This window comes from Zeugodacus cucurbitae, chromosome 5 (genome assembly GCF_028554725.1).
Source record: "Zeugodacus cucurbitae isolate PBARC_wt_2022May chromosome 5, idZeuCucr1.2, whole genome shotgun sequence".
Lineage (NCBI taxonomy): Eukaryota > Metazoa > Arthropoda > Insecta > Diptera > Tephritidae > Zeugodacus > Zeugodacus cucurbitae.
In genome coordinates this window covers 47,212,602-47,233,530 of record NC_071670.1, presented here as the reverse complement: position 1 = coordinate 47,233,530, position 20,929 = coordinate 47,212,602, and the positions used below count along the sequence as shown (strand labels likewise).

The following is a 20,929-nucleotide window of genomic DNA, read 5'->3' as shown; positions in this document are numbered from 1 at the left end:
ATGTGACCAAATCGTCTGCAAGGGTCATACAATGTCCCAACTTAATTGGATTACCTGCTATGCTTCTTCAGACAAATCATTATTTACCAAAACCTATTTTGATCTTAGTCTACAGATTTGATTGGATTTGGGATCAGGAGAATGAGCAAACTAAACATTAAGGCAAACCTAAATCCTGCAAATCCTAAACCACTCACCGGAAATTGTAATTTAATTGAGAATATTTTCTTTTTAATATCCCGATTTCAAAGTATTATAGAGTGTTAGGAATGAAATTGTCTTCAATTATGTCAACGCCAGATCACACACATCGACAGCGACTCGCCAGTAGTTCCTGGAGATCGGTTGAGAGCCACTTATAAAGCGTTTTTCAATTAGAGCGGTACAAAAGCATATATTCGATGCAATTAGGCATGGAACTGGATTTCTTTTGCATGGCCACCACGGGAACGCTTGCAGAAGTCTAGACGCTGAACTTAATTTTCGACGGATTTCAAGCATAAATCGGCCGATAATGCTGCAATTTCAGATTCGATATTCGTACGAAGTGCATTAATCGTCGATGGCTCATTGTCACAGACCATTGAATTTGACGTAGCCCCACAGGCCGAGGCGGCCATTTTACAGGATCATAAACCGCACCAAACCGTAATTTTTCCGGGACGCAATGGTGACTCATGGAGTGGATTGCTGCGTGACCAATAAAGCATTTTTTGCTTATTGACGAAGCCATTCAGACAGAAATGAGCCGACCATAAATTGGTCGTAGTGCTCTTAAAGTCTAGTCCACTGACTCCAGTAATAAATTTTAATAGTTTCGACTATATCTTTCCATGATTAAATGGCAAACCTTACAGAAGAGAAATGTTAAAAGAGATGAAAAATCCTTTATATCCAACTTATAGTCCGGAGCATTATTTTCTTTCTTTAAAAACTTTTTTTATTTTTTAACAGCCAGTTTAGGAACTTTTTACGATACTTTCTGATTCACTTATCGCCTACAAACAGTTTTGGCACTAATTGTCAAAATAAATTCATCACGGATTAACCTGGTTGATGAAAATTTGAGATTATATAATAGTCTCTTTCTTGAAGAGACTTGCTTTGAATAACACCTACTCGTTTGATAGAATTTGCGACAATAGTTTTAAGCAGATTGGTAAAGAGAAAGAGATATTAAACCAACCACTTTTGCTTTGGATCAAAAGCGAATTTAAGATGTGCTAATGCTTATATACCGTTATGTGTACCGTTATTGTCACTTACACATTTTATGCAGCCAGTTTACTCATACTGACACTGCTATTATTTTGTTGACAACTGTAACTCAACTCTCCCCCAGCTCATGCCACGAATAACGCACCAATAATCTTTTTTATTACCGTCCAGTTGACTTAAGCACATTTTTCCTAGCGCATATAAAATCTTAAATGTTCTTCTATAAAAATCTTTCCTGACATTTTCATGACATTACCGCTATACTAAAAGCCCTTTTCAATTATATTTTCGCACTTTTTCTACGCATTAAGCGTTTATGGATTAAATCCAACAAGCATTTATGTGAGCCAATTAAGTTTGAGTGCCAGTAAATCAGAACGCGTGGAAGATTATATTATCTTAAAGTTCTGCAAACAATAAAATTTTCAATTACGTGCTTGTTGGCATAAAAAGCTTGAACAACAACTTTTTCAATATACATATGTACACGAGTACGGCGACGCTCGGAATCGGCATACGAATAGAGAGCATGACACGGAATTTGTCGAGAAAATAGATTCATATCCTATTTAGTGGTTGGTTGCTTACTTGCACGCAATCTGCTGCTGTTGTAGCTGTTATAGCTGTTGTTGCTATTGCTGCTGCTACCCCGCCCCCCACCTGCGCAGTTCATAAGCAAAGCTTGCCACCTCTAGGGCGGCGGCTCTTGCCCGGTTGGTAATGCATACATCGCTTGGTTTATTGATTTTCGTAACAAAGCTACAAGGCAGCCGCGCGACTCATCAGCAGCAACAGCAGCCAAACAGCCAAATAGCTAACCAACCAAAGCATATGAACTAGCTGCATGCATATACATATAACTGTACACTATAGTGCACTTATGGCTGTACAACATGTATGTGTGTGTGTGTGTAAGCTGTGTAGTGAACAACCGAATTTCTGTCGGCTTGTCGTTTACCTGTCGCAGAACGCAGTTACAGGCCGGCGATGCAGCAGCCGCGCGTCGTCGTCATCGTCGTTGTTGCATCCATCCCTTGCAATTGCGTCGAGCAACTCAACGCGTACTTACAAATAAGTTAGTGGAAACTAACACACTACACAGCAACAAGCAAAAACAACAACAACTAGTACTTCCAACTAGCGCCTTTCTCCTGCACCCACCTTGTGATGTCTGTATACCACAGTATGTGTGTGTGGAGGCTTCCTGGTCCAATTCAAAGCAGCGGCTAAAACTATTCGTCGCTATCGTTCGTTTGGTGATGCTGCTGCAACCGTCAAAAGGATAGCTGGCGCAATATCAACAGCCGAATAGTTTTGCCTAACAGCAAAACAACGAGTAACTTGCTACAACAACAATAACAACTAGAAAGCGCACAAGATTGGCGTTGCGTCAGCGGCAGGCATATCTAATAAACGCGTTTCTGTCAGTAGCTCTATGCTGTGTTGTGTGCTGTGTATGTATCTGTGCTGCTAGGAGCATACGAGTATTTATTTGTATAGGTCGTCGCGCCTCTGCCATATATCCGTTGAATATAGTATCCACCTAGTTTTCGGTCCAGCGTCATCATGCGTGGGCAGATAGTTGTATACCGAAAGGTATGTCGACGAACGCATTTGCTGCGTTTGTAGTTATGCGTTGATTGGTTGTGCCTGGTTGGTCGCATGATGGCGGTGTTGTTACTCATACGCCCCGCGCACGTCAAAGCTGCTGAAAACGCCAACTTGCTGCAGGCAATTCCCGTTTAGGAATTAAACTAACACACACGCGCATATATTTACAGTTGGGTAGTGTAGTTGAGCTGTGCTTTGAGCAAATGCAAATATGTAAAGATACATAAATACGGATACTAAATACAATTATGTACACTGATTTCGAATGTTAGCCGAAATTTATTGGAAACTCTTTTTTACAAATTTTTAATATTAATTTTATCAGGAATATCTATAGTAACTGAAACTGCCAGATAATATTTGTGTGCGAAGTTAGCCTTTTAGTTTAAAAAAAAAAATAGATTGCTGTCAACTAGCAATCGACTATATTTTTCTAAATTAGATATACATATACAGCCTTGGCCAAAAGTGTTAGGCACCCCATTAATTACTGATTTTTTTTGTTTTAACAAGTGAAATAATGAAGTTTTATTAGTAAAACAGTGAAAATACAATGAATTAGTGATAATAACATTAAAAATAAATTAAAAAAAAAAAATATTATAAAATATTTTATGAATTTCTTAAAAATGACAGTTTTTAGTTTTAGCTTAATTTTTTTTTTTTTAATTCGTTATTCGTTTAATCAACAGATAAACACCCATGTAAGATATTTACAAAAAGAAGTGGTAACTTTGATAGCCACATTTGAGAATACTTGTATTTTAATGGGGTGCCTAATACTTTTGGCCAAGGCTGTATTTATTCCTGTTAAATCTTCCTACTAAAAAATTTCCCGTGAAAAGACGAACTCAACTGACACCAACGCTATTAAATCAAGCAGAAGGTTATGAATTTTTTCACAAAAGAATTATGGACGGCAGGAGATGTGTTCTGAGATGTAAGAGACAATAAAAAAATGTTTGTTATTTTTGCCAGCCTTCTCTTACATTTCTGATATTTATCATAAAGTCCTTCAACAATCAGGAGTCGACTTAAAATGTAGTAGGACGAATAATATCTATAGGAAGGATACAGAGAAGAATATAAACGCAGTATATGGTGAGGGAAATCGAATTCACCGTTATTATACAGTTGCTTCAAGGCGCGTTGTTGTTGTTGTAGCCAAATAGTTTTAGAAAATATTGCCGAGCTGACAGTTCTTGACCGCATAAAAATACGGGTCCGTTGCAGTTAGAATGGAGTTACAATTCTCTTAAATGTAAGACTCTAAGAATAAAGATGTTGTGTTGTATTTCGTTTCTTAGCGATAAGTATCAGATAGTATGAGGTGGGTTCAGAAAATAACGGGAATTTTTTTATATTTTTTCATTCGTCTACATTAATGTTGTCGGCATGGACTATGTGAGACATTGTTTGATTTTTGAGATAGTCTTTAGCTCTTTCAGCGATTTCTATATTATACAATTAAGCATTTCTACCAATTGTCGATATTCCAATTTTCATTATATTTGGAAGTAGGAAAATGTCCCACGGAGCCATGTCTGACGAATATGGTGGCTGGAGCATCGTTGCAGTATTGTTTTGGTTAAGAATTCATGAAAAAGAATCAAGAACAAACGAAAATCGCCAGGCTCTTAAAATAACCTCTAACCATAGCGGCCGGTACAACAAAATAAGCAATGAATACAGCGAAATTTGCGAAAACAAAGCATTTAATTCGTAGAAAAACACGCTGAAAATGTCAACAAATAAAACAACAAATATGTTATGCTCTTTGTTATATGACGATTTCATACTTCCTTCTAGCTTTAAATAATTTTTGAGGTTATGTGGTTTTGTACGTTCTCATTTGAATAAACTTGTGAAGCTTATCGTCTTATCTTTCAGCAAACTCAGTATAAACAGTATAATTTTCATATTTGATCTGTATAGCCTTTTCAAATCTACAACGAAATATCATCTAATCATTGTTCTTAATTTGATAGTTTATGGTTAGAAATCGGTGCGGGTTTCTAAGATACCATCAAAAAGAAATAAGTTAAACTCAGAAAAAATAAAGTTCAAAGTTTACATTCCTAGTATCTACCAATTGAATCCAAATCTGTCAATTTCCAACGGGATTGGCTTGCTTTTCCTCAAATGAATACTAAGAGTGCGAGTATGAGTATGCAAATATGAACCGAGTACACTCGCAAATACAATTACGCGCGGCGTATGTGGGTATGTTTGCCTTATGAATAGTTTTAGCCTGCTACAGCCATTTGTTGTGTTACTAGGATACATAGTTTCTACACACACACACACCCAAAAACAAAACATCCATGAATTTTCGCCAAATTCGGCATATGAATTTGCTTGGCTACCACAATCGCGCTTTTTATTGCAGTTGTTGTTGTTGTTGTTGCTTTCTAATGCTAGCTGTCTACCCAACTGTCACTCGCTAGAAAAATCGTGGAAATGACTTCAGCTGGCATACGCCACCACCCCTTTCATCCGCATCCTGCACACCTTCGTTGTAGTGCAATCTTTCCAGTTTCGCTGCATCCTCCATTGCCGAATATACACACATACATTGATATATATCTACGTAAATATGTATATTACGTAATGCTGCTTTGTGTCGCTGAATTTTGTCGCCGACTTTCGCTGTGTAGTTCACTTTAACTTGAATGCTGCTAAAAGCTGGCGAAAACTACAAATGTGAAAACTACAATTTCGCCGAAAATCGAATGCGTATTTTCTACTTCTTTCCTACCTACGAGTATGTATGTATGTTTGTACACCGCTGAAAGCTACAAAACTTACATATTTACAATCATCGGTACATTCTATGTTTGTAGGTGAGCTGTGGGTGGGGTAAGGCATTATTTTATGTGTAAAGGTTCAATAATATATTTTTATTTGGAAATTTATAATCGAAAAGAGTTATAGAGAATTATTAATCACTTTCAGTGTTGCTTTGTCTCAAGATTTTTGAATATGTGTGTCATTATTCCGAACAAAGATCACTTGTATTTAATTTATTGAGTTTTAATTGTGAGCTGAATTGCACTTTGTTAGTTATTTACATAATACATACCCAGCAGAGTATTATCCGAATAGAAATATTGCCCTTTGTTATAACGAATCAACTAATCAAATATTTATCCAGTTTCAAGTTATCCAATCGAATTATAATGTAGCTCTCTAATGGTTTTCTAACCAGTATATAATATTTATCTAACCAGTCTTCAAGAAAATTCTCGTATTTTCAAAAATATAATATTATTAATATTATTTATATTATCTGGATAGCATAAATCATGTAACATAGGCATGTGATACAGATGTCAAGAGCCAAACAATAGCAAACTGCAATAAACAAAATTACAGAATACATCTTTTAACGGATGTACATTAAACTTTATGCGAAGTAAATAAATAAAATTGGCGTTAAGGTTTTTTTGTCTTGTCTAAAAGAAATTTCATAAAAAAAACTTAATATTAAGAAATCAATTGTAGCAATATTTGAAAATAATTGGAATAAAAGCTAATGTTTTGAGCCTATTGAAACGCCTAAAAATAGACTTCTTTCACTCACAAGGACTTTTGAAACGAAAGTACCGTTCCAGAACTGTTGATAGATATTTAAAAGATCCAGAGAAATATGAAAAAAAAACTTTAGTCGGCGAAAAACAGCACCATCGGATCATAAAATTATTAGAATTGGTTATAGTTTTACTAAGTCGGCATCTAAGATCAGTGAATTAGCCGCAGTAAACACAAACTTTTCAACTGTTCCGTGTAAAATTAGATGCGAAAAATCTTTAGCGTCTAAAAATTATGAAAACTGCACTTCTGAATGCCTTACGCAAAGAAAAACGGCTTCAATTTAGCTTGGGAGTGTACATTCTAAAACTCGTCTCAATGATCGGTGTTCAGTTGTTTTACTGATGAAAAACGTGTTGATTTGGAGGGACCCGATGGCTTTCAATACTATTTTTATGATTTACGCCAAGAAGAAGTCTTTTTTTTTCTATTATGAAAAGATCTCTGCAGATCTATCTCATGGATTTTTCAACAAGATAATGTCCCGATTCATAACGTGTAATGAATATCATCACTACTTGGCCACTATATTCTCCGGATCTTAACATATTTGAAAACGTTTGGATCATCGCCCAATTAATGAAGATCAATCGAGAATAAACTAAAAATAATAATTATATTAGTCTTCATAGGGTAAATTGAACGTTGCCATTTATGTGGAAAACCTCGACCTTTTTATATGGCCTTAAACTTGAGGTGATCGTTAAAAATATAAAAGATATAAGAAAAAGTTTATTTTTATACTCTCGCAACCTGTTGCACAGAGTATAATAGTTTTGTTCACCTAACGGTTGTTTGTGTCACCAAAAAATATAAGAGTTAGATATGGGGTTATATATAGATAAATGATCAGGATGATGAGTGGATTTGAAATCCGGATGTCTGTCCGTCCGTCTGTCCGTCTGTCCGTCTATCCGTGCAAGCGATAACTTGAGTAAAAATTAAGATATCTTAATGAAACTTGGAACATATGTTCCTTGGTACCCTGAGGAGGTTGCTTTCGAAAATGGGCAAAACCAGTCCACTGCCACGCCCACAAAATGGCGGAAACCGAAAACCTATACAGTGTTATAACTAAGCCATAAATAAAGTTATGAAAATGAAATTTGGAACATAGGATCCCATTAGGGAGGGACACAGTTGGATGTAATTTTTTTGGAAAAGTAGGCGTGACCCCACCCCCAAATAGGGTTTTTGTATATAACTTTCTGCAGTCGTTTATTTTAGCCATTTCCTTATACAGTCCAAAAATGAAAGAAATCGGATAATAACCACGCCCACCTCCCATACAAAGGTTAGGTTGAAAATTACTAAAAGTGCGTTAACTCACTAACGAAAAACGTCAGAAACACCAAATTTTACATAAGAAATGACAGAAGGAAGCTGCACTGAGATTTTTTTACAAAATGGAAAATGGGCGTGGCGTCGCCCACTTATGGGTCAAAAACCATATCTCAAGAACTACTCAACAAATTTCAATGAAATTCGGTATATAACACTTTCTTGATACCCTGATGACCCGGGTGGAATATGGGCGAAATCAGTTCACAACTACGTCTACATACTTCCCATATAACTCAATTTTGAATTCTTTTGATTCGTTCACTTTATAATACATATATACATTAGGCACACATGAAGATAGCGGAATAAAACATTACACAAATACTGTACTTGAGCTGTGACATCACTTGTGGAAAAATTCTCAAAATCGAACCATGACTTTTCAAGGCCCCTGATATCGAACATGAAGAAATCAGTGCCTAAGGTTGATTTTTCACCGAAAATATAGGTAAATCCCTCAGATATTTTTATGTAATTCATTCCCTCTGAATTTTTTTCTTATAACAGTTTCTCTCTGTACCTGAAATGGTAAAAATCGGGTCATAACTTCCCCCAGATCCCATATACCTAATTATAAGTAATATTAAATTAAGTAAGCGTATAGTCTTCGATACATTGTATCTTGGTGGTGAAAACGAGTGAAATCGGTTTAGGAATTACCTCAGTCCCCATATACTATTTATGGTGATTTTCGTTATTCTATTGAACTTTATACCGAATATATGGGTCGAATTGTGTTACCTTTATATTTATTTACCTTCTTTACTTGTTTAATATGTGTTTATGTTTATATATTTATTTAAACCACAAAACAAGCTGTGCCTACAATTACATTCCTTCACTTATATTTTCCACTTTAGCAATTATTGTTCGGTGTTGTTTCAACAGAGCAATATTTTGGGTACAGAAATCGAATCGAAACATATAATAGAAATCGAAACATTTAATCGTGGAAAACTAATTTTTTTGTCTCTTCAAATATATTGCTCAAAATCAATTGAAGTCGAGTTTAGCTGTTACAAGCTTGTTATCATAACCTTTTGCACCTTACGACCTTTGTTCATATAAAATATTTAATTTCAAGTATCGCAATAAAATAAAATTGTTACCATTCTACATGCATACATAAATATACATAAATACACCCGAAAATTTGCATTTTCACAATTTGTCGCAAAATTGATTTTTTCCAGCGTAATTACATTTTTTCATAGCCCATATTCAATGAATTTTTGGTATGTACTCGTTTTCCTCCTTTTGCTTATTCAGCTATTTTTGCAATTAAATATTTTATTTACTTTCGTCATGTTTCAGTTTTTGTTTTATTACGCTTAAACAATTTCAATAGCGCAGTGTCAGCAATATGTACAGATACAGATACATACATACATATTTATTATACATATGTACATATGTATATACATTCTTGTGGAGTAAATAACAAATTTGCAATGACGTAAATTGCCTCATTTATATTTATTTACTTCTGCTTATATTTTCACTTATATGCATCTGTGTGTGTGTGTGTGTATTGGTGTGCGCACATAAAAAAATGTACAAAGCTAACATTGAGAATATTAAAATAAATAGGAGTATAAGTATGTAGGTATGTATATGTGCGCAGCCATTAATAGAAATTAGGGTCATATGGAAAGATATTGGGAGTTATATTTCGACTAAACATGTTTTGTGTGTGTATTTTTTTTATGAAAATTTGGTAATCTAGTGTGTATTTGGGTCAGAGCTAGTTATATGAGATTTCCGTTTCAATTTGTTAAAATTCATTCACGAAGTTCAAATCCTCGATTTTATCGAATATATAGTTCAATACCTTCTAAGAAGTGATTTAAGAAACTCTGTGTCTGAAGTCCTGGAGAGCCTTGCAGAATATAGATCAGATTTTATTGCTTTGACAATTGCTTTGACAGTACTCTCCTTGCTCTTTAACGCTATTCTCAGTTTCGGGTACTATCCAAATTCATGGAAAAAGTCGCAGATCATCATGATAGAGAAACCAGGTAAAGACTTGACACAGCCGTCTTCATACAGACCAATCAGTCTTCTACCCTGTCTTTCTAAAATATTTGAAAAAGTGTTACTATCAAAGATGGCTCCTTTCCTCCATAAAAATAATGTAATACCAACGCACCAATTCGGTTTTCGTGCAAAACATGGCACTGTAGAACAAGTAAATAGAATTACTAACGAAATCAGAAGGGCGTTCGAGTTTAGAGAGTACTGTTCTGCTATATTTCTAGATGTGGCTCAGGCGTTCGATAAAGTGTGGCATGACGGGCTTTTATATAAGATTAAAAAAAAGCTTACCTCTCGAAAAGCATAAAAGTTTACTGTCAAAGTAGGAGACTTCATTTCTGAAGAACGACCAATAAGAGCTGGTGTACCTCAGGGCAGTGTTTTAGGGCCAACTCTATACATAATATATACAGCAGACCTTCCAACAGCTAGTAATATTTTGACATCAACTTTTACGGATGACACAGCTTTAGTGAGCCGAAACAAATGCCCAATTATAGCATCAAAAGTATTAGGAGAGCATTTGATTTTTGTCGAAGAATGGCTAGCAAACTGGCGTATAAATGTAAACGAACAGAAATGCAAGCATGTTACATTTTCTCTAAGACCAAAAACGTGTCCGGCAGTTAAAATGAACAATATTTTAGTACCTCAAGCGACTGAAGTAACATATCTTGGTATTCACTTGGATAGAAGGCTCACGTGGAGAAAACACATATCGAGCAAAATAACCTGCATGAAGATAAGAGCAGCACAATAAATTGGCTTTTAAATAAAAATTCAAAACTTAGCCTAGACAACAAAGTTCTATTATACAACGCGGTCATAAAGCCGATTTGGATGTACGGCATCCAACTGTGGGGTACGACCTGTGCAACCAATATCGATATAATTCAGAGATTCCAATCAAAAATGCTTAGAACAATCACGTGCTCACCATGGTATATGCGTAATGAAAATATCCATAAAGATCTTGGTATCCTCATGGTAAAGAAAGAAGTAGAGAACAGCAGAAATAAATATTTATCAAACTCCGCGATCACCCAAACCCATTGGCTAATGCTTTATTACATTCTTGTAATCAATCACGTCTAAAAAGAAGAGATATGCCAGCTCACTGAGGAGCAACGTTTCACCAAAACAACTCAATCAATTGGTTGAGCTTGTCTAGTTTTAATTAGAATTAAGATTTTATAACTTATTGTTAGGCTCCAAAGAGCATATTCAATAAATAAAGAAATATATGAAAAAAAAGATTTTATTGCTGGAACTGAACTCAAGCTCTGAAAACAATCGCTGGACAAATATTGTATTCCTTCAAAGTCGTTCAAGTCACTCTTAAAATGCTTTTTGAAATAAAAAATATATTGAATTGAAAGAATTTCACTTTCTGCTTAGGACAATGCAAAGATCTCATGGTCTTAATTACTCAGACTAGTCTTTATATTTCTTAAAAGAAACTTAATATAATTAAAGTTTCTTCGGCGAGTAATTTAGAAATATTCTACAGACAATTTCATTTATAAAGTGTTTTTCAATAAGAGCGCTACAAAATCGAAATCAATGAAATTTTTTATTCCTGTGAAAGCATGGCATTCGATGCCATTATGTATGGAAATCGATTTCTTTTGCATGGGCACGCTTGCAGATGTCCAGACAAACACAAATTTTCGACGGGTTTCAAGCATAAATCGACCGTTATTCTGCTACTCACGTTCGATATTTGTACGAAGTTCATCTATCGTCGCTGACTTGTTATCATAGACCATAGACTTGACGTAGCCCCACAGGAAATAGTCTAACGGCTTCAAATCGCACGACCGAAGCGTCGAATTGACTGGCCCATTTCGTGAGATAATACGATAACCAAACTTGGTTTTATATAAATCGGTTGTAACATTCGCTGTGTGGCTTGTGGCGCCTGTTGGAATCACATATTGTCCATTGTCCATGTCATCCAATTCGGGCAAAAAATATTCGGTTATCATTGAGCGGTAGCGATTCCCATTCACAGTAACGTGCCGGTCTTAACCATCACGGAAGAAGTACGGCCCAATGACGCTGCCCGACCCATAAACCACACCAAAACGTAATATTTTTCGAGATGCAATGGTGACTCATGGATTACGTGTGGATTGTTGCCTGACGTGTGGATTATTGACAAAGCCATTCAGCCAGAAATGAGCCTCAACATAAATTGAACGTAGCGCTATTAAAGTTGAGGCTACTGACTCCGAATTTCGATAGTAAATTTAAATAATTTCGACTCATTGTTGGATCGTCTATCTTTCCATGATGAAATGGCAAACCTTACTGAAGAGAAATGTCAAACGAGCGGGAAAAATATGTCGTCGTTTGCTGTCCCGATCGGTCAACTTTTGTGGCTACCTTATTGAAAACCATATTTATTAGGTTGAATCAAGTTTCATGATCAATTCGAGAGATCTCCATCCATTTTAGTTAGTAGATATACCGGTCCTTTGTAATGCCGAAGCTTCTAAGTATGGAGAAAGAGACCCTTATGTATCACAGAAGTGTTAAGTGTCCATCATAATTTTGTTGAGGCGTCTATAATCGATTTCAGCCAATTCGCCTCATTCATCGAAGATAAGACCTTCAAGTTGTCTCAACCTCAGCTTAGTTGTAAAAGAGGAATTATTATGGTGTGCTTTAATATTTTTAGTGACACTTTTCTCATAAAGCTCTATGTATTACGATATAACGCCATTTTGTTTTATGATTTTTCGCTCATATAATCATATCTTGTATATGAAAATAGTTCGTTGTTACAACTTTTTGTCACTTTGCTTATATTATTATTCTAACTACTTCATATCTTTAATTGTTTTTTTCTTCTTTCTTTACATCGCTGTTATTCGCTACATTTAATTCAAACACATTTCTGATCTCTTGTAAATTGTACAGTTATATACATTTCACAAGTCGTTTTATTGCAACTTTCACCCACCCGATAATGCCATCACCATGTTGTACCATTCATACATGCAAAAATCTATTTTTATCTGCTTTTCGCTATTGTAGATTCCAATGTAAGCATTGTTGAGCCTTCTCCTCGGCTGAAATCGTGCAACTGTATACATACTCGTTTGCAAAAAAAGCTGTTATTTTTTCACTCGTTTACACTTTGTGAAGGTTTGTTTTTTTCGATTTCGGTCTGCATCTTAATAAAGAAAAATGTCGAAGAATTTTTTAATATGCTCACGAAAAGATAAATGTTTTTGTGGTTAGCTAAGTTACATGCCTACATACCTACATACATATATACCCGGATTCAATTCTATTATGGAGTTCTGGAAGTTTCTTGTTGCTTGTTTTATTTCGCATATTTTTCATTTTATGCAGTCGAATATTGCTTTTTTCCAACTTTTGTAAAAGAGCACGAATTTCCAAGGGGAAAAATTGGGAAGAAGGAGAAAAACAATTATATTTTTTAATCAAATGTTGGATAATACAAATGGTCAGGGATTTATCTAGATTATAGGTCTACAACTTTGCTTCCGCCGTTTTCCAATAGATGTCTCTAGGGTCAAGCACTGGTCGATTAAATCGATTTTTTTTTATATCCATCTTGGACATTTGTGTCAACATTAACCCAACAAAATATTTGTAGAGATCTGTTTGCATCCCAAACTTATTCTCAACAGAAAATGTCACTTTTGAGCCGCATTCTCGACGTTTGCGGGAATGTCTCTAGGGTCAATCACTGGTCGATTAAATAGATTAAATCGTTTTATATCCATAGTGGACATTTGTGTCAACATTAATCCAAACAAATTTTGTATAGATCTATTTGCATTCCACTTTGAGCCGAATTCTCAACATTTGCGGGAAATTTTGCTCTTCTTTTTTAATTCCAAGAAAAGTGCACAAAAAAAACTTATATTTACAAAACGGCGGAAGTGAAGTTGTAGACCTAATATATATATCTAATATTACTGTTCATTTGTCCTGGAATAAATTCGGTGTATTTAACATAACCTCAAAATTTGGGAATCGAATTGGGGTTTTTTATATTTTTGGCTGTGGTTCTTGCAGGGTCTCTTCGGGTGTCTTCTGGTATAAAACCAGTGTATTAATATTTATGGAATTTTGCATATTTTCTGTATCAGCAACTTAATATATTCACTTATGTAGATACTCAATCTATATATACATATATACTCCTATATATAAATATTTTATTGTATATAACTTCAAGTATGTACTTATATATGCATATACATACTTATGGTCACAGTGTTTATAAGATTGTGCATTTTGTCAGAGAAAAGTTTTCATCCGCACACATTAATATCCATATACATATATATGTAAGTATGTAACATCAACGCTTCGGTTCATTTTTGCCTCCTCCCTTCACTTTGTGTGCTACACGACAGCTGTTGGAAAGTTCAATTACTTTTCTAGCATCATCATCAGCAGCAGCAGCAGCATCATCAGTGCGGCCGCAGCGCGCGAGGCACAGCATCCAGTGCACGACAGTAAGCTTCCAGCCTGCCGCCTCTAACTACAGACATACAAACATACATACATACATACATGTGTACATACACACTACCTTCCATTTCAACTGCAATAGCAAGAAGAAGGGTACCTTCTCCTCCTCCTCCTCCTTATGACGTTCCAGCTGCGCCGCCTTGCACTGCCAACTCAACCCAAACGATTTTTACGCGGAGTATTGTTCGTTGTTTGGTCTGTCATATGTACTTTGTACAGATTATTGTTCGTTTTCTTGTTTTTGTTGTTCTTCTTGTTGTTGCTTTTAATGCCACCATTTGTGCTACTTTCTACTTCTACACCTTTTCGGGTGCAGGCTCATTTTCTAGACTATTCCAGCCTTTGCATATGAGCAGTTGAGCAGGGTATCATGACCAGTGGCAGGGATAGCAACAACAACAACAAAACATAATCTACCACACTCGCTAATGTATAACCAACTTCAACAACAACTGCGGCTAACTTATTACATAACACAATTTATATATGTATGTATATTATATTGGCAATTGCCAAGCATTAAGCGTAAACTTGGCATGTAATTTTGAAAAATTAATAAGATTTTATTTACTTTACACTAGTGGTTACGTTTTTTCCCCAATTACTGCAGCCTAATTTAGCAAATATTCCCACAAAAGTCCGTGAACAGCATTGATTCGAACAGCGATAGTGAGGCAACGAGGTTTCCAAGAACTCCGTTTGAAACTTCCTGCTTATTCTTTAAAGTTTTTATATATTCTCTAGTCTATGGCTCCGGGGGGAGCAAAGGACTACAATGCTATTCCTTCATTCCTTACGATCTTGTGCTCTTCTCTTGATTTGACTCCAAATTTTTTGAGCCTTAGATATGTCGATGTCCAAATTTCTTTTCCAAGTTAGAGTGGGTCGGTATTTTCTTCGGCTGCGCTGTGGATTCCAGTCGATCGCGTTTCGGGTGATTGTATCTGAATCTCGTTTCTGAATATGTCTGAGCCAGCGCCATTTTCTTTTAAGGATTAGAGGTGTTTGGTTTGTGTGTGACCATAAGTTCGTGTTAGAGGCGATGACGGGCCAGTAAATGCGGCAAATGTTGCGAAGTTTTCGGTTTGTGAAAACTTTAAACTTTTTGGAGTCAGAGGCTGCGAGATTCCATGTTTCACAATCATATAGAAAGAGGGTTGATTTAATGTTGGAGTTGAATATTTTTATTTTGGCACATCGCGTAATGATGGAGGATCTCTAGACCACAGAGAGTTTAGAATGTGTTTAACCAGTTTTTTATCCTAATATGTGTTATATATTCTAAGTAGTCTTCAAATCCGGCAATCTACCTCAGAGCGATATCCCGACTCCGATCTCTCTAATTTAACCATAAATGACGAGTTATGCCAGAGATAAAATACCAGCTAAAACTTACCGATTCATACCGATACTGATCATATGGCAATTATTCCCGGGTCATACTGAAAGGCAACCACATATTACTCCGTATGAATTTTCTCTGGAATGTGAGATAAAATTGGCACAAGATTTCTATAATTTTGAGCGTTCCAATCAAAAATTAATTAAAGGTCGTCCTATACGGAATTAAAAGGAGGTCAAAGCAAATTAGCTTTTAAGGATATTTAATAACTTTCGTTAAACAATTTCATTCGAAATTTTTCGAACCTGAGATACATTTAATTTGATACATTCATATTATCGTATAGTTCTCGTAGAGTTCTCGAACTATTCATCCGTTTATATCCTTACTCATTTACTATGTTCAGTTTAGAATACTCCAAACAAAGACCTCTAAATAATACTATCCGTTCAAGCCGTCTGTTCCAACCCTACTAGGATGTTTAAATAGGCTATTCTAGATTATTTTGATGAAATAAAGTCCTAGTTCAAGTCAAGTCCAGTACTTTTGTAATTTTAGTGTTCGCAGTCAAGTATTATAACTCGTTAAACGGTGTAAAGAAATTTAATAATAGGTGTTAGCGTCTTGTCTTTTCGCACTAGTTCTCTTTCATTATTTTTACGAGTTTGTTCAGTTGCAGTCAACAATTTACTGATTACTTTGACATTTATAAAGACAAATATTTTTGTTTCAGTGCCTTTTCATTTCATCTTCCTTCCCTGCTTTACGAATTTCTACTATATTCGAGTACACATCAATTGCATACGTGTCGTCTTCATATATAAATACATACTATTACTACACAGCTAAAGTAATATAGTTTAAGTACCATGTGATTTCATTGCTTTTATTTAAATTGCACTACAGATCTACACTCGTACAAACGATAATACAAATTAGCATTGAAAAACACCCGCTTGATCTTCAAACTGAATCTCCACATACTCGCCAAAATACACAAAGTCCGCCGCCCTTTCACCACCACCTCTACCGTTAACTTAACTTAACGTTTCGCCATTACTCGCCTCTTGTCACCACTTGAAATTAAAATAATCCAATTCAATTCCTCCTCTCACTCAAATTAACTCAGTCATTTGTATATATTTTGTTTTTCTTGCTTTTTACACTTTTCGCTTTCATTTCAACAGCCATACTTATCACATCGATCGATCGCTTGTTATATGCTATTCGTACGCAAATAGTACACATGTGTTTGCATCGATTATTATTGATCGATCGTGCTGATCATCGACAACTTGGTGAACTACAAGTATTTAGTTCTGTGCGCCTGTATCGAACAGCTTCTAATCGCAACAAAGGTGCCATCAGAAAATAAAAATCTAAATTTAGCAACTAGAAATAAATTTACTGTGAATTCCGTTTCATTCTAACCATATATGCATATGTATAGCTATATAATGTGTATTTTTGAATTGTGCTTTTTGCCTATATAAATACATACATATAGACTATTTGTACTGAATATTTTATTAATCAAATATTTGTTTTTTACTACTTGTACTATATTGCTTGTACTGAATGTTCATTATTCCGTATATATAGTGGTGATCAGTTGGACTATAGTACACATGTTGAAATAATATTTATGACGCGAAAGTGTTACAAATGATTTTTTAAGAGTTAAAAATTTGTAAAAGTAAATTTCCTTATTGATTATAAATAATTTTCTATAAATACTTATCCACTCAATTAAAAAAATACTAACGTGACCAACCTTGACTGAAGCAGTTAGGCTTGGCAATAACTGCAGATCAGCCTTATAAGAACGTTTGATGAATGATAGTTCCAAGAGCCACTTCTATAAATTATTATGTGAGCCTAAAGCGGAAATAACCTCAAAAGATCTAGTGTATGTATTTGAGTATTCAGTTGGCCGTAAACTATATCTTTAGACCTAATCTTTCCCTACAGTAGAGTAAAGTCCTCTTCTACGGTGCAGAAGCTTGGACGATGTCAACATCAGATGAGACGACACTAGGAGTTTTCGAGAGGAAAATTTTGCGCAAGATTTATGGTCCTCAGAACATTGGCAACGGCGAATACCGCAGACGATGGAACGATGAGCTGTACGAGTTATACGACGACATTGACATAGTTCAGCGAGTAAAAAGACAGCGGCTACGCTGGCTAGGTCATGTTGTCCGAATGGACGAAAACACTCCAGCCCTGAAGGTGTTCGATGCAGTACCCGCCGGAGGAAGCCGAGGAAGGGGAAGGCCTCCACTCCGTTGGAGGGACCAGGTGGAGAGCGACCTGGTTACACTTGAGATCTCCAACTGGCGCCGAACTGCGAAGGAGAGAGAGAAGTGGCGCACTATCGTCGATTCGGCTATAACCGGCTAAACGGTTGCAACGCCAATCACATACTTACATACAATCTTTCCCTACACTCAGCAATAAGGCCTTGTTAATACTTATTCAACATATTAATTCGGAGACTATTTAGAGGGCAATAGTCAAAATTCTGCCAAATAATAGATACTGTGTTCTGATATAATTCATTTGCTATCAATGTGGAATCCGACAGATGACTGGTTGCAAGTTTCTGGGTTAAATGTTCCGAAATCCTAAAGTCCGTAGATCTAATGTCATTTTCTCTTCTTCCATCTCTATCAGAATAATCTTGAAATTGTATAATCTTGCTGAAGAATAAATAGCTTCGTCAAACGCGTGAATTAAAATACTCTTCTGTGAAAAACTGAGTTTAAAGTATCAATTTTGAGTCGTTGTCAACATTTAACCGAAAGATCCCAACTTTATAATCGTTCAATGATTGTTAACTTTAAATACTATTGTGTTTCAAAATTGACACCTCATGTGTCAATTGCCGTTTTCTATCAAAAGTATCTATAACAAATTTGTATTTCAAATATATGTATGCATTACATATTTTATGAGTTCTACTATCTATTCACCATGAATCAAACTGCTGAATAGTGAATTGATGAGTGAAAACTTGCTTTATAGCCTTTTCACATAGCAGCTAATTGATCAATTAACCGGCCTCTGCTCAATCAAAACGCTGATTAAGATTGATTTACTATACAAAGTAAAAATCTACATTAATTTTCAATTAAATTTTAATCGACTTGAAAATGAAATGCACATCTGCAAGAAAACCGTATTTGTATATCATATATAAACGTTCTTTGTCTGCGAGTTGTTATTCACGCTTCACGACGATAGATGTTGCTGCTAAAAATAGCAATCAGCTGATGAAACTTACCAACTTCTTATGAAAAGCCAAAACAAAAATGTATAACAGCTGATCGGTTATCGAGTAGCCAGCAGTATGAAGAGCAAAAACAGATTTCTCAATCAAAATTTTAATTGATCAATTTATTTGGCTGTGTGAAAAGGCTATTACTAACCCTTAAATAGATAATTTGCCGTACTACATATCCTCTAATGGAGCTATTTTCTACGTAGTATGTGTTATTATATTTTCATTAAATAATAATCTGATCTGATAAATAAAATAAATTACTAATACACAATTCGTTATTAATATGCTAATTAATGAATGTGAACTCAGACCTTTTAAAATTTCCAGTCAAAGCGTAATTATTTTATGAATTAAACAATATGAAAAAAATACAGTGAACATGATTTGAACTTTGAACATTTATAGTGTTCCATTAGGCGTGTTACTAGGTGTCGTCGAATTCCATTAAAAGTATTTGCTAAAATTTTTGTAAATTATATAAATATGTAGATCTTGTATATATTCATACTATATGTAAAGGCATGTTATATGTAGTTTTATTGACTTTGAACGTTTTGGGCATTTTTGTATAATCACAAAGTCACCTGATCGAGATTTCTGCCATTATATACTTGACGTACTCGTGACGCTTATGTACTTAGTTAGTGCGGTATTTACAAATGCATTTAAAAGTACCCATAAGTACACTTGTGGGACGCATATAATAAACTAATTTACCAAAGAAAAAAAACTTTTGTACATAAATAAAGGGTGTTTCGTGAGTTGCGTTATACAGCTAACAATAATGTAATAATTATAAATAATTTTACTCTTGTTATTAATAAGATTTAGATATTAGATAAAATCCGTGTACATTTTTCTCTTAATTTAATGATGTATACAGTTTTTCGCTCAAGCTTTTATAACAGATGATATGTAGGGTCCAAGATATATCTTCGAAAAAAAAAAATCAATTTTTATATTTCGAGAACTACTGCACACCTTATAGCATCTGTCATATAAGCTTAACGGAAAAATTTTTATACACCATTGAATTAAGAAGCATAAGTAGATTTTTTCCATATTTTGGATTACAGTTAGAATACAGAGTGACAATCTGAAGCGCTCAGTCGGCAGCTTGAAACTTTGAACGCGTTTTTCTAAAATCAGTGTTTTCCAACTTTCCTCTATCGTATCTCAAAAACGGCTTGACCGAATGACTTGAAATTTGTTGAGTGCACTCAGCACATGTAAAAGCATGGAACGCTCTATTATTATTAAAAAATTCCCAAAATTTCGATTATTTTATATTAAAAAACAATTTTTTTTTTCAAATGTCTACCAAAAGTCCAATTCTAGGTATATTCACTTGATCGTAGTGCGTTGCATGTATTTAAGCTTACAGATTAAAAAGACGCTAACTTTTTTCGTTTCCGATAAGCCAATCCGCCGGAATCGTGGAGGAAGTGCTAACCCATTTTTTCGAGGCAGGGCTGTTTAGAACGCTGTAACTCATTCTCCACACAATATTTTTAGCTTCAATTGTAAATTTATACTGTCGAAATATATGTTAATAAAGGATACTAAACATAAGGTTCTATCTATTTACTGGTCTTAGAAAAAAAAACTGAAAAATCACTAAAAAACAGGCTTTCACATGGGATACCCCCTTAAATGTGAGGTTAGTTTCTGCTACAATTTTTTTTTTTAATATTTCTTTTCATTTTGAGCTAAATTTTCTACAAAAAAATCTCACATGCATCTCGCAACACCCTTTATTAGTATTTTATATTTTTACTGTGTGTGACCCGTCATCAACAAGCGTTCGCGATAAGGCTAAGTTATAAAAAAATATGTACAAAACAATTATGCCACTTAACTTCAATGATTTTTACAATGACATTGATTAGAAACAAAAAAAAAAATAGTTTAAGAATTAAAATCTTGAAACTTAAGAATTTTGTAGTGTTTCCAAGCCTATATTTATATATGAGTATGCAACTTAC

At 34.9% G+C, this 20,929-nt stretch overlaps 1 protein-coding gene and 1 long non-coding RNA gene across 3 annotated transcripts in view; both read left to right on the top strand.

Moving 5' to 3' along the window:
* Tlk2_0 (serine/threonine-protein kinase tousled-like 2) overlaps positions 1–20,929 on the top strand; it is a 180,098-nt gene that overhangs the window by 107,125 nt on the left and 52,044 nt on the right. The gene's annotated exons all lie outside the window — the stretch shown is intronic.
* LOC128921979 (uncharacterized) lies at positions 8,740–18,967 on the top strand. The gene is made up of 2 exons (XR_008471265.1): positions 8,740–17,567; positions 17,630–18,967. It is a non-coding gene; the product is annotated as an uncharacterized LOC128921979 (long non-coding RNA).